General features: G+C 33.8%; 1 pseudogene; it reads left to right on the forward strand.

Annotated features, from left to right (window-relative positions):
• Window positions 1-10,650, forward strand: part of LOC127078878 (uncharacterized) — a 37,693-nt pseudogene extending 27,043 nt beyond the window's left edge.
• Window positions 10,651-11,862: the final 1,212 nt, after the last annotated feature.

The following is an 11,862-nucleotide window of genomic DNA, read 5'->3' on the forward strand; positions in this document are numbered from 1 at the left end:
TGAATTTTTTAATGATAAATGTGAACCACTTAAATTGTAGGAGCGTGTGTTTCTTTATATACTTTTTTTTTTCCAGGTTATTAGGTTTGTAATTTTATAGTCATCTAAATTTGCAGTTACATTAATTTTTGAATTTTTTTTCAGTGAAAATGAGTAGAAAGGTTGATTCTGTGAAATACATCAATGACTCAAAAGAAACTTGGCGTCTTGCTGTTCGAATAATGGATGTTTGGAGTGTTGTGAATAATAAGGGTATTGAACATTTGGAGATGATTGTTATGGATTCCTTGGTAAATTGCTTTTCTTTTTTTAAGTATACATTTTTGTATGATAGTTAATAATTACAACAAAATTCTTTTTTGTATAACATATAAAAAGAAGATTATTTTTATTTTGTTAGGGTGATCGGATTCAGGTCCTTATTCGTCATGACCATTTACTGAAATGGAAAGAGGTCATTAAGGAAAATATGACCTGCATTATAAACAATGGCAGTGTCTATAACAATGATTTTCAGTGGAAGGTATGTGATCATTCAAAAAAAATTGTGTTTCTTGGTGGTACCACAATGAAGGCAACCGAACTTCAAAATATCACTACGCCAAAAACTGGAATAGACAGCGCCCCTTAGAGGGCGCTTTATTACAAAAACGCACTCTAAAGTGAAGAGAAAAAATAAGGAGCGAACAACTGGAATAGACAGCGCACTTTAGAGGGCGCTTTTGTCATAAAGCGCCCTCTAAGGTGAAGCGAAAAAATAAGGAGGAGATAGAGGGACAACAATACAGGGCGCTTTTTAGAAAGCGCCCTCTAAGGTTACCCTTAGAGGGCGCTTTTAAAAAAGCGCTCTATAAGTCCATGTGCATTTCCAGTTTATAAAGCGCTTTTGGAAAGCCTTAGAGAGCGCTATTAGAAGCGCCCTCTTAGGCCCCCTTTAGAGGGCGCTTTTGTAACAAAGCGCCCTCTAAAGTGAAGCCAAAAAAAAAATGGAGGGACAACAATAGAGGGCGCTTTTGTGAAAGCGCCCTCTAAGGTTACCCTTAGAGGGCGCTTTTGAAAAAGCGCTCTCTAAGTCCATGTACATTTCCAGTTTATAAAGCGCTTCTGGAAAGCCTTAGAGAGCGCTTTCATAAGCGCCCTCTTAGGCCCCCTTTAGAGGGCGCTTTTTTTCCACAAGCGCCCTCTAATGTCCCCTTTAGTAAACATTAAAATTATAACATACTGCGCGTTTTGTTATTTCACTATCTGTTATTAGCGTTCTTTTTCACGTTAGGGTTCTGAGGCGTTTTCCTTCCACCTCTGTTAGATCTACATGCGCGTTTCCTCCTTCTACCAATCAAAGGTACACGCTTTTCCCAATTACTGTTTTATGTTATTGCTTTGTTTTAGCTTTGCCCAATTTCTGTTTTACCTTATTACTGCGCGTTTCCTCCTTCTACGTTTGTTTCGACCATGATAGCGGATGCACTAGGAAATTGACGGTTGGTTTTTAGTGACCATGATTGCGGATGCAATGGGTTATACGACCTATGAACATTTGATTTTGTGTCAACACCAGTATCATTAGAAACCTAGGTCCGAATGTGTTTGAACTCTTCTGAAATTGTTTTTTATTTATTCTAATTAGTAATGGATAATACATGGATGTCTTCCAATCGATTGTCGAGAGAGTACGAGAATGGGGTATCAGAATTCGTTAAGTTTGCCGTTGCGCACGCCGAAGACCCCAGTAGAATGATATGTCCTTGCTTGGGTTGTTGTTATGGGAAACGGGTTGACGCAGTTCAGTTGACATCGCATCTAATGAGGCATGGAATTGATCGAAGTTATACATGTTGGAATTTGCATGGTGAGAAAAGTAACGAGAATGTTGAACCGGGGGATAGTACGACCTATGCCTCAAACTATAGTGGCGCAGATACATACGATTGTGATCGAGTTGAAGAGATTGCAGAAGCACTTGAAGGAGATCTTAAGGATTGTCCCGAAATGTTTGAGAGGTTGGTAAGTGATGCAGAGAAACCTTTGTATGATGGTTGCACTAAATTCACAAGATTGTCTGCGGTATTAAAGTTGTACAACTTAAAGGCGGGCAATGGGTGGTCGGATAAAAGTTTCACAGAGTTATTAGCCCTTTTGAAAGATATGCTTCCTGAGGATAATGTTCTTCCCAATCGAACATATGAGACCAAAAAGACGTTGTGCTCTATTGGCATGAGCTATGATAAGATACATGCATGTCCAAACGATTGCGTTTTGTTTCGAAATGAGTATGCATCGTTAAATGAGTGTCCTAAATGCGGTGTCTCGCGATATAAGAACAAGTTGTCTCCAGCAAAGGTCTTGTGGTATTTTCCTGTTATTCCGAGATTTAGACGCATGTTTCGTAGTGAAACCGATTCAAGACACTTGACCTGGCATGCAGATGAAAGAATTATAGATGGAAAGTATCGACATCCGGCAGATTCACCACAGTGGTTGAAAATTGATAATGATTATCCTGAATTTGGAGAAGAATCAAGAAACCTTCGCTTGGCATTATCTACTGATGGAATGAACCCACACGGTATCCAGAGTATCTCACACAGTACATGGCCTGTGATTATTATGATTTATAACCTACCTCCATGGCTATGTATGAAGCGTAAGTACATGATGTTGTCTATGTTGATTTCTGGACCTAAACAACCAGGGAATGACATAGACGTGTACTTGAAGCCCTTAATCGAAGATTTAAAGATTTTGTGGGAGACCGGTGTGGAGGTTTATGATGGATATAGGAAAGAAAGTTTCAACTTGAGGGCGATGTTGTTTGGCACAATTAATGATTTTCCAGCATACGGAAATCTATCAGGGTATAGCATAAAAGGTCAATGTGCGTGTCCTGTTTGTGAAGATAAAACAGATTGGAAGCGCTTGGAGTTTGGTCAGAAGAATGTCTTTCTCGGTCATCGGAGATTCTTAAATTCAAATCATCACTACCGTGGATGGAGAAAGGCTTTCAATGGAGAGACAGAACAAGGCAGAGCTCCACCTATATTGACGGGTGATCAAATTTTTGAAAAGGTGAAAGATTTGGATACTCAGTTTGGCAAGCCTTTTGCCCACACACTTGTCAAAAGTGGGTGGAAGAAGAGGTCAGTTTTTTTTGAATTGTCGTATTGGAAGTCCTTGTATGTGAGACATTTTCTTGATGTTATGCATATTGAAAAAAATGTATTTGAAAGTGTTATTGGCACGTTACTCAATATACAAGGAAAGTCTAAGGATGACCTTAAGGCAAGAAAGGACTTGATAGCGATGGGAATAAGAACTGAATTAGGACCCTTGAAGAAAGGAAAACGAACATATCTACCGCCTGCTGCTTATACTCTATCTAGAAAGGAGAAAAAAACATTGTGTAAGTTTCTACGTGAAGTTAAAGTTCCAGAAGGGTACTCTTCAGATATTAGAAGACTTGTGTCTATGAAAGACCTCAAGTTAAAGAGTTTAAAGACCCATGATTGCCATGTTATAATGGAACATTTTCTCCCAATAGGTATACGTTCTATTCTTCCAGAAAAAGTAAGAAGCTCTATAACTAAGTTGTGTTCTTTCTTCAAGTCAATTTGCAGTAAGGTGATCAATCCTGCGATCTTACCAATGTTGCAAAAAGAAATCGTTATTACTTTGTGTGAGCTTGAAATGTTTTTTCCTCCATCATTTTTTGACATAATGGTACATCTAGTTGTTCATCTTGTGAAAGAGACACAATTGTGTGGACCAGCTTATATGAGATGGATGTACCCTGTTGAACGTTATATGAAAATATTAAAAGGGTACGTGAAGAACCGAAGTCGACCAGAAGGTTGTATGGTTGAAAGATACATTGTTGAAGAAGCGATTGAGTTTTGTACTGAATATTTGTCTAATGTTCAGTCAATCGGACTCCCCAAGTCTCAGCTTGTCGAAAAGAAAGAAGGAAAAAATCTAATTGGAAATAAAATCGTGGCAGTATCAAGGGTCGAACGGGATCAAGTGCATTTGTATGTTCTGCACAATGAGAATGAGGTTGAGCCGTATGTTGAAATTCACAAGGATGTTCTCCGAGGTTTAAATCCCAATAGAAATGAAAATTGGATAGTACGAGAGCACAATCGATGTTTTATACCTTGGTTTAAGGATCATATTTATTCAAAGTATTATTCAGATCCCGCTTCAATAACAGAAAGGTTGAGATGCTTAGCATATGGTCCAAGTTTCCATGTTTTTTCTTATAGCGCATACGCGATTAATGGATACACATTTTATACCAAAGAACAAGATGATAAAAGTACTATGCAGAATAGTGGTGTCACCGTGGTAGCTGAAGCAATGCACATATCAAGTGTGAAGGACTTAAACCCCAAATTTGCAAATATGTCGTATTTTGGTGTTATCGAGCGCATTTGGGTGTTTGATTATGAGAAGTTTCAGATTCCTATATTTGGTTGCAAGTGGGTTGAAAATAATAACGGCATTCGAATGGATAAGTCAGGATTTTTGCAAGTGGATCTTAATAGGGTGGGATACAAAGATGAGTCTTTTATTCTAGCCTCTCAAGCTAGACAAGTGTTCTATGTCAATGATCCGAAAAGTACAAAATGGTCTATAGTTCTTTTTTCCAACAAAGTAATTGATGAAAACACTGGAGATCAAGGTGATATTGATGTTGAGATTGAATCGTTTACCAGAAATGATCAAGATGAGAATATTATATCAAATGATTCATATATTAGAAATGATCATAATGAGGGTATTTGGATCAATCCAACCGTCCGTGTTGTTAAGAGACATGTAGAACATATTCCAACCAAGAAAAGAAAGAGAACTTAGTGAAAAAGGTACAGGTCAAATGATTTAATTGTTTTCTTTATTACAGGTAAAATGACTTTTATGATTTTAATTGTTTTTACATTTGTCATCTGATTTTAATTGTTTTCTTTTTTACAGGTAAAATGATGATGCTGGATATTTGTTTAGATGGAGATGCTCTATTGTCGTCAAGCCTCATTCGCGTAGATGATGATGCTGGATATTTGAAAGTATCCCTCTACGACAATGGAACATGTCCATCTAAACATATATCAATTCTATCTTCAAAAGATAAGGGTTCAATGTTGGCAAGTTACATTGGTTTCCTTGTTCGACAACATATTCCGATTACATGTGATAATTGGAGAAGTCCGGACTTGAAGGTTGGCAAAGAAAAAATATGGTCGGAGATACAGGTACTTACCATATATTGTTATATGTTTTTTGTTGCATCAACTTTGCAGCCCTGTATTGTAGGCAGAATTTAGGACTTCTCAAAGTTGATTTCTTGTTACTTTGTCGTTCATAAAATACACCACTAAATTCTCTGCGTTTAATTTTTAATTTTTTTTCATCAGGCTTGTGTCTCAATAGAGGATGGGTATCTACCTAAAGTTACTTTTGTAGTGGTCCAAAAGAGACATCACACCCGTCTCTTTCCTGTCAACCCCAAAGAGACCGATAGAAGTGGAAATATTATGCCAGGTTTTTTCAATATATTTCTCAACGCAGCTGGTATATATTATCATTTGAATTTATCACTTTTTGCTGATTTTGTTGTTCTAAATTGTCAAAGGAACCGTGGTAGACACCAGCATTTGTCACCCTAGGAAATTTGATTTTTACCTTAACAGCCATGCAGGAATTCAGGTAATATTAGCTATGTCATTTAACTTTATGCCATTGTTTACTATTTGTTGCTCAATCGCGTTTTGACAGTTCTGTGTTATTTGCATTTGGACGTGTTCTTTTTGCAGGGGACTACTTATGCTGCCATCTGTTGTTTTGGTTGAGCCTTATTTTGTATGGATGTGCGATAGAACTACTAGACAGCTTTTGGATATACAGAACATGTTTGCCACCATGGGTGGATGGGCGTTTTTGTTTAGTATTGGTTAGAACTACTAGACAGCTTTTGGATACAGTGGTCACTGGGTGTTGGTTGCTATGTTTTATTCTCTTAATTGTAGTACTTTGAGAATATGTTGTTGTATATTGTTGATCAAAGAATCATATATTAATGTTGTATATATGGAGGATTAATGTTGTATATAAATGGATTCATGTTGTATATATCAATGGATTAATGGTGTATAACATTGGATTAAAGGATGAAATCAATATGAATTTTACACTTTTGCAGCATGCGAACAGGTTACCAATTAAATATCCACTGTTTTTCAAACAATTTTTTTAAAATAACTAACACTTTAGAGGGCGCTTTGTCCAGAAAGCGCCCTCTAAACACTTTACATTGACAACTTTAGAGGGCGCTTTTTCCTGAAAGCGCCCTCTAAACACTTTACATTGACAACTTTAGAGGACGCTTTTTCCTGAAAGCGCCCTCTAAACACTTTACAATGACAACTTTAGAGGGCGCTTCTTCCTGAAAGCGCCCTCTAAACACTTTACATTGACAACTTTAGAGGGCGCTTTTTCCAGAAAGCGCCCTCTAAACACTTTACACTGACAACTTTAGAGGGCGCTTTTTCCAGAAAGCGCCCTCTAAGGTGTCCCTTTATGGACCACTCCAGAGGGCGCTTTTTTCTTAAAGCGCACTATAATGTGGCCACTTTAGACAGCGCTTTCTCCAGGAGAACAAAGCGCTGTCTTTACCTATGCCAGCGCCAGATTAGAGGGCGCTTAAAAGCGCTGTTATAGGCCAAAATAAGCGCCCTCTTTTCCCTTATTTGGCGTAGTGTATTCCACCTAAAGGATATTTCTTTAAAGATTTTGGTGAGATACTTCAAGGCAAATGCAAAACCGATAGACTGGAAGGTAATTTAAATTCTATTATAACTTATATAACTTATATATTTGCAAACACATTCAATAATGAACCTTACTTTAATGTAGATATTATTGGTGCTGTTAGTGAGATAAACCATATCCAATCCAACACTCCGGGGAAGAAAGTTGTTGTTTCTGTTGTGCTGAAAGATTTGAAGTAATGCGCATTGTTTTCATAACTTATGTGTTTGATAAATTTATATATTTTGCATCACTGAATCCCATCATATAATATTGTTTATTTATATTGCAAAATAGGGGTAATTGCATAAATTGCAATTTATGGGAAATCTATGGATCAAAATTTTTGGCTTACTACAATGATCCTAAAAATAATGGAGCTATTGTAATTCTGCTCACTCATGCAATGGTAAAAGATGGCCAAGGTATTACACTATCAGACTTTATAAATACATAGCTGATTTGTATTTTTCATTATACGTTCAATAATATTTATATTAATTATACAATTTACAGTGTCAAATGCATGGAGTGGTTCCAAATTGTTGATAAATGAAGACATCCCTGAAATTCAAGATTTTATGTCTAAGTATGGATTTTATTTATTTATTTATATTCAGATTATTATACTTAATTTTTAATTTCAAAAACAATCTTATTTCTATAGGTTGCCTACTAATGAACAGAAGGAGAAGCCTACTCAATCTGCAAAATCTCTTTCTAATTGGTCTGGTGGTTCTCAGTATTCGCCAGTAGAAAGGTTTGTTCATAATGCGAAATGTATGTCCTTAAGTCAGTTCTGCAAAATCAAACATGTAAGTTGAATACTATAGAGCCGAATTTATCTTTACTATTACAATTATATTGTTTGCTTTTTGAAATTAATATCATTTTTGATTTGCTTTTAGGAAACTTTATGTGTTACTGTAGCAACCACATTGAAATTTGCTGTCTCAAAGTATGGATGGTTTTATTATGGCTGCACAAGGTGTTCTTCGAAGGCACCTAATCCTGAAAAAGCTTATGAATGTTCATGTGGGCAAAAAGTCGAACAGCCTATACCAAGGTACATATAATCTAGATGAATTGCAAATAAATTTGGTAATGGATTTGTTATTAATCATATTATTTTCTTCGTTTAAAATACTATAGGTACAAGATTGAGATATATGTTAGCAATGGTGAATCAAAATATCGATTTGTATTCTGGGATTCCGAATGTGCTGCTATACTTGGAATGACTGCTGAATTTATGCATAACTCTATGGTGGAGGTACATTGTTATATATAAGTTAAAATGTTAATAGTTTATCGAGTTGTAAAGTTCAGATTATCACTCATGGTTGATATTTTATTTTTCCATTAGAATGGAGAAGATGATCCAATGGTTTATCCTGATGAGCTTGAAATGCTGTTGAATAAGAAAATGGCTTTTAGAGTTAAGGTGCAACCAACGTTTTCCCAAGCGTCTGTTTGGAAGCTTTGTGATGATGAAGTCTTTGTTAAAGAGATTGAAAATGACTACATAGTAGAAGACGTATAATATTCACTTAATTCATGTATTATTTAAATATTTAACAAGTATAATAAATATTCGATGTTTCAATGTGCAGAATCAGTCTAAAACTGAATATGCAAAGTTGGTCCCTAACAAAGAAAATTTGGAAACTTCCGCAGTAAGTATCTTCATTTGTTAACATAATAATTTTCTATGATAAATATTGTATTATTATAATTCATTTTATATCTGACAATTAATTTTTTATATTGCAAGCAAACATTATCTGCATCTGGTGAAAATGATCCAGAATCAATCATTCTAATGACTCTGGCTAAGGATGTTGTAATTGCTGACAAGGGTGAAGAAGTTGATTTTGAAGCGTCTGGCGCTACGCAATTATCAGGCACCAAACCATCCAAGAAAGTAAAGATAGAACCATCTTCTTAATTAGAATTTTCGGAAATTTGATATTGAAATATATTTTATGAACTTTTTAGCACCAGAATGAGTTTAAGTATGAAGTTGTTAAGAACATGATATGTTTTGGTTGTAGGATGTGTTCTTACTTTTTTGAAGTGTTTATTTTGTGGGATTACAATTGACATTTATATTTCATGTATGGTTTAAAGGATTTAAAGGATGATAATGAGTATTTAATTCATGTGTGTGAAATTATTCAAAATCCTATGTTGTTATGTTGAACATTGTGTTTTGTGTGTTCTTTCAACTACAAAATTTATATGAGTATCATATCTTCAAATGTTAATAAGTATTTTAGATTGATAACAAAATACGTTGTCATCTTATGAAATATGTGTATACGACTAAATTATAAATAGATTATTGCATGTCATGTTTGGTTTCAGCATGCCTAATGGTGTTAGAAATTAAAAAAACAATTACATAAAAATTTATTATGAAATCCTTCAAAACTAATTATAGAAAACACATAGAAACACATTTTTTTACAATTTTTTTTCAAAGTCTAATACATATGTTAAAATTGCAGGTAGTTCAGAAATGTTGGAGCAATGTTTGAATCTTACATTCAACTGAATTAAGGATTTATAAAAAAGGTAGTGATCGTGCAAAGCTACTAAAAATGACAAAGTTGATAATTTGGGATGAAGCTCCAATGACACACAGATTTTGTTTTGAAGCGTTTGATAAAACCCTTAAAGACATAATGGGGCGTTCCAATTGTTCTGACAAATTATTCGGAGGGAAAGTAATTGTATTTGGTGGAGATTTTCGGCAAATATTACCAGTTGTACCAAGAGGCAACCGTTCAGATATAATACATTCTACACTAAATTCATCATACATCTGAGATCATTGTGTTGTGCTGAAGCTTACAAAGAACATGCGACTCCAACAAGCCGGCAATACTTCAAGTACATCTGAATTAGAATTGTTTTCTAATTGGATATTAAAAGTTGGCGATGAGAAATTGGAAGAACCTAACGATGGTTACACGGATATTCCTATTCCAAATGATTTCTTAATTTCTAACTATGATGATCCACTAGAAGCCATTATTAGTGAAACATATCCGAATTTTCTTAACAATTACAAGAATCCAGAATTTTTGCAATCAAGAGCTATATTGGCAGGAACAATTGAAACGGTTGACATCATAAATCAATACGTTTTGGGATTCATACCAGGTATGCGTTATCCATTGTAAACATATTTATAGATACATTCATATATTTGTATGTACTAACATAGATTTATAATAATAAAATTTCAAAAATTTTCCCAAAGGTGAAGAAAAGGAATATTTAAGTTCAGATTCTGTAGACACTTTTGACGGTGAAGGAAATGAAGTTTTTGATGTTTTGACCCCGGAATTTTTGAATACACTTACAACTTCCGGTCTACCTAACCACAAGATTAAATTGAAGATTGGGACCCCTATTATGTTGCTTCGAAACATTGATCAACCTGAAGGTCTCTGCAATGGAACAAGGCTTATAGTTACAAGATTGACAAACCACGTTATCGAGGCAAAGATTATATCTGGAAAGAATATTGGAGGGGTTATCTATATTCCAAGAATGGATATGACTCCAACACAATCTCCGTGGCCATTCAAAATGACTAGAAGGCAATTTCCCATAACTATATGTTATGCTATGACAATTAACAAATCTCAAGGTCAGTCATTGGATTATGTTGGATTGTATTTGCCTAGAAGTGTATTTAGTCATGGTCAACTATATGTTGCAATATCAAGGGTCAAAAGCAAAAAAGGGCTTAAGATATTAATCCATGACAAAGATAACCATCCATTGAATTCTACAACAAACGTCGTGTTCAAAGAAGTTTTTGAAAACTTATAGAACGTAAGTTTTTCATTAGTTATATTATATCAACAAATGTCGTTGTTTATTATTAGAATTTTATTGAATGAGTTGTATAAAATATACATTATGTTTTAACATTTGTTTATATGGATGTAATTGTTTTTTATAGAGTAATGAATCATCACTTCCTAAAAGGTTGCGGGCAGGTTTTGTATAAACCCAGTTTTTTAAGGACCAAAGAATTGTACGAAGTTAAATCATTTTTGTTGCTGGACTTATTTCTCACAATTTTAACTAAAATTGTGAATCTTTTGTTTCAATATCTTTTGTTGCATTAAACCTTACTGTATCAATTACAATTAATTTCAACATTTGGTAGTATTCATTATTATATTTTAAATCATTTATTATGAAGGTTAATATTTGCGCTTTTATACCTCAAATTAGTAACAGATTGGAAAATTTCATCCATTACTAAATAAATATATTTTTATTTCTTATGTCCAAAATCTTAATGATAAATGGAATGTTTATTCATAACATTAACAATGGAATGTTGATTATATATCAATATACCAATAAATTGTAAAAATATTTTTGTATTATATTTTTTGATTATTTCCTTAATATAGTATACAAAAAAATTAAGCAAATTATATTACTATAAATTAATAATGTTTTACTTTATTATGTCCCAAACTGGAAAAAATTATTTGTGGAAATTTTTTGAACCCATTTATTGATCATTTAACATCCATTACATTAAAAAAAACTCCTATGCAATAAATTTGTGTACGTTGATCCAACTATATATATATATATATATATATATATATATATATATATATATATATAATATATATATAATATATATATATATATTATATTATATTTTAATTTTTTTAAAATAAATTATTGCACTTGTGCGACCCGTGCGAACGCACGGGTCCTTTCAGGTATACTCTAATATTTGTTGAAAGCTCAAATCACTTTATTTATTACTTAAGAAAAAACTTGACATAAATAGTATTTACAGAAACGTTAGACTTACACCAAAAACGGAGCTATCTATAGGATTAAGGGGACATATACCCCATTAATATTCAACTAATACTTCTTTCATATTCTAATATATGATATAATAATAATATATACAAACAATGTTATCCTTTATATATAAATTTTTCAAAACTCAAATTCAATCAGATAATTATCTGTGTTTTATATATAATGCAAATTGCTAAGATA

This window comes from Lathyrus oleraceus, chromosome 5 (assembly GCF_024323335.1).
Source record: "Lathyrus oleraceus cultivar Zhongwan6 chromosome 5, CAAS_Psat_ZW6_1.0, whole genome shotgun sequence".
NCBI classification, from domain to species: domain Eukaryota; kingdom Viridiplantae; phylum Streptophyta; class Magnoliopsida; order Fabales; family Fabaceae; genus Lathyrus; species Lathyrus oleraceus.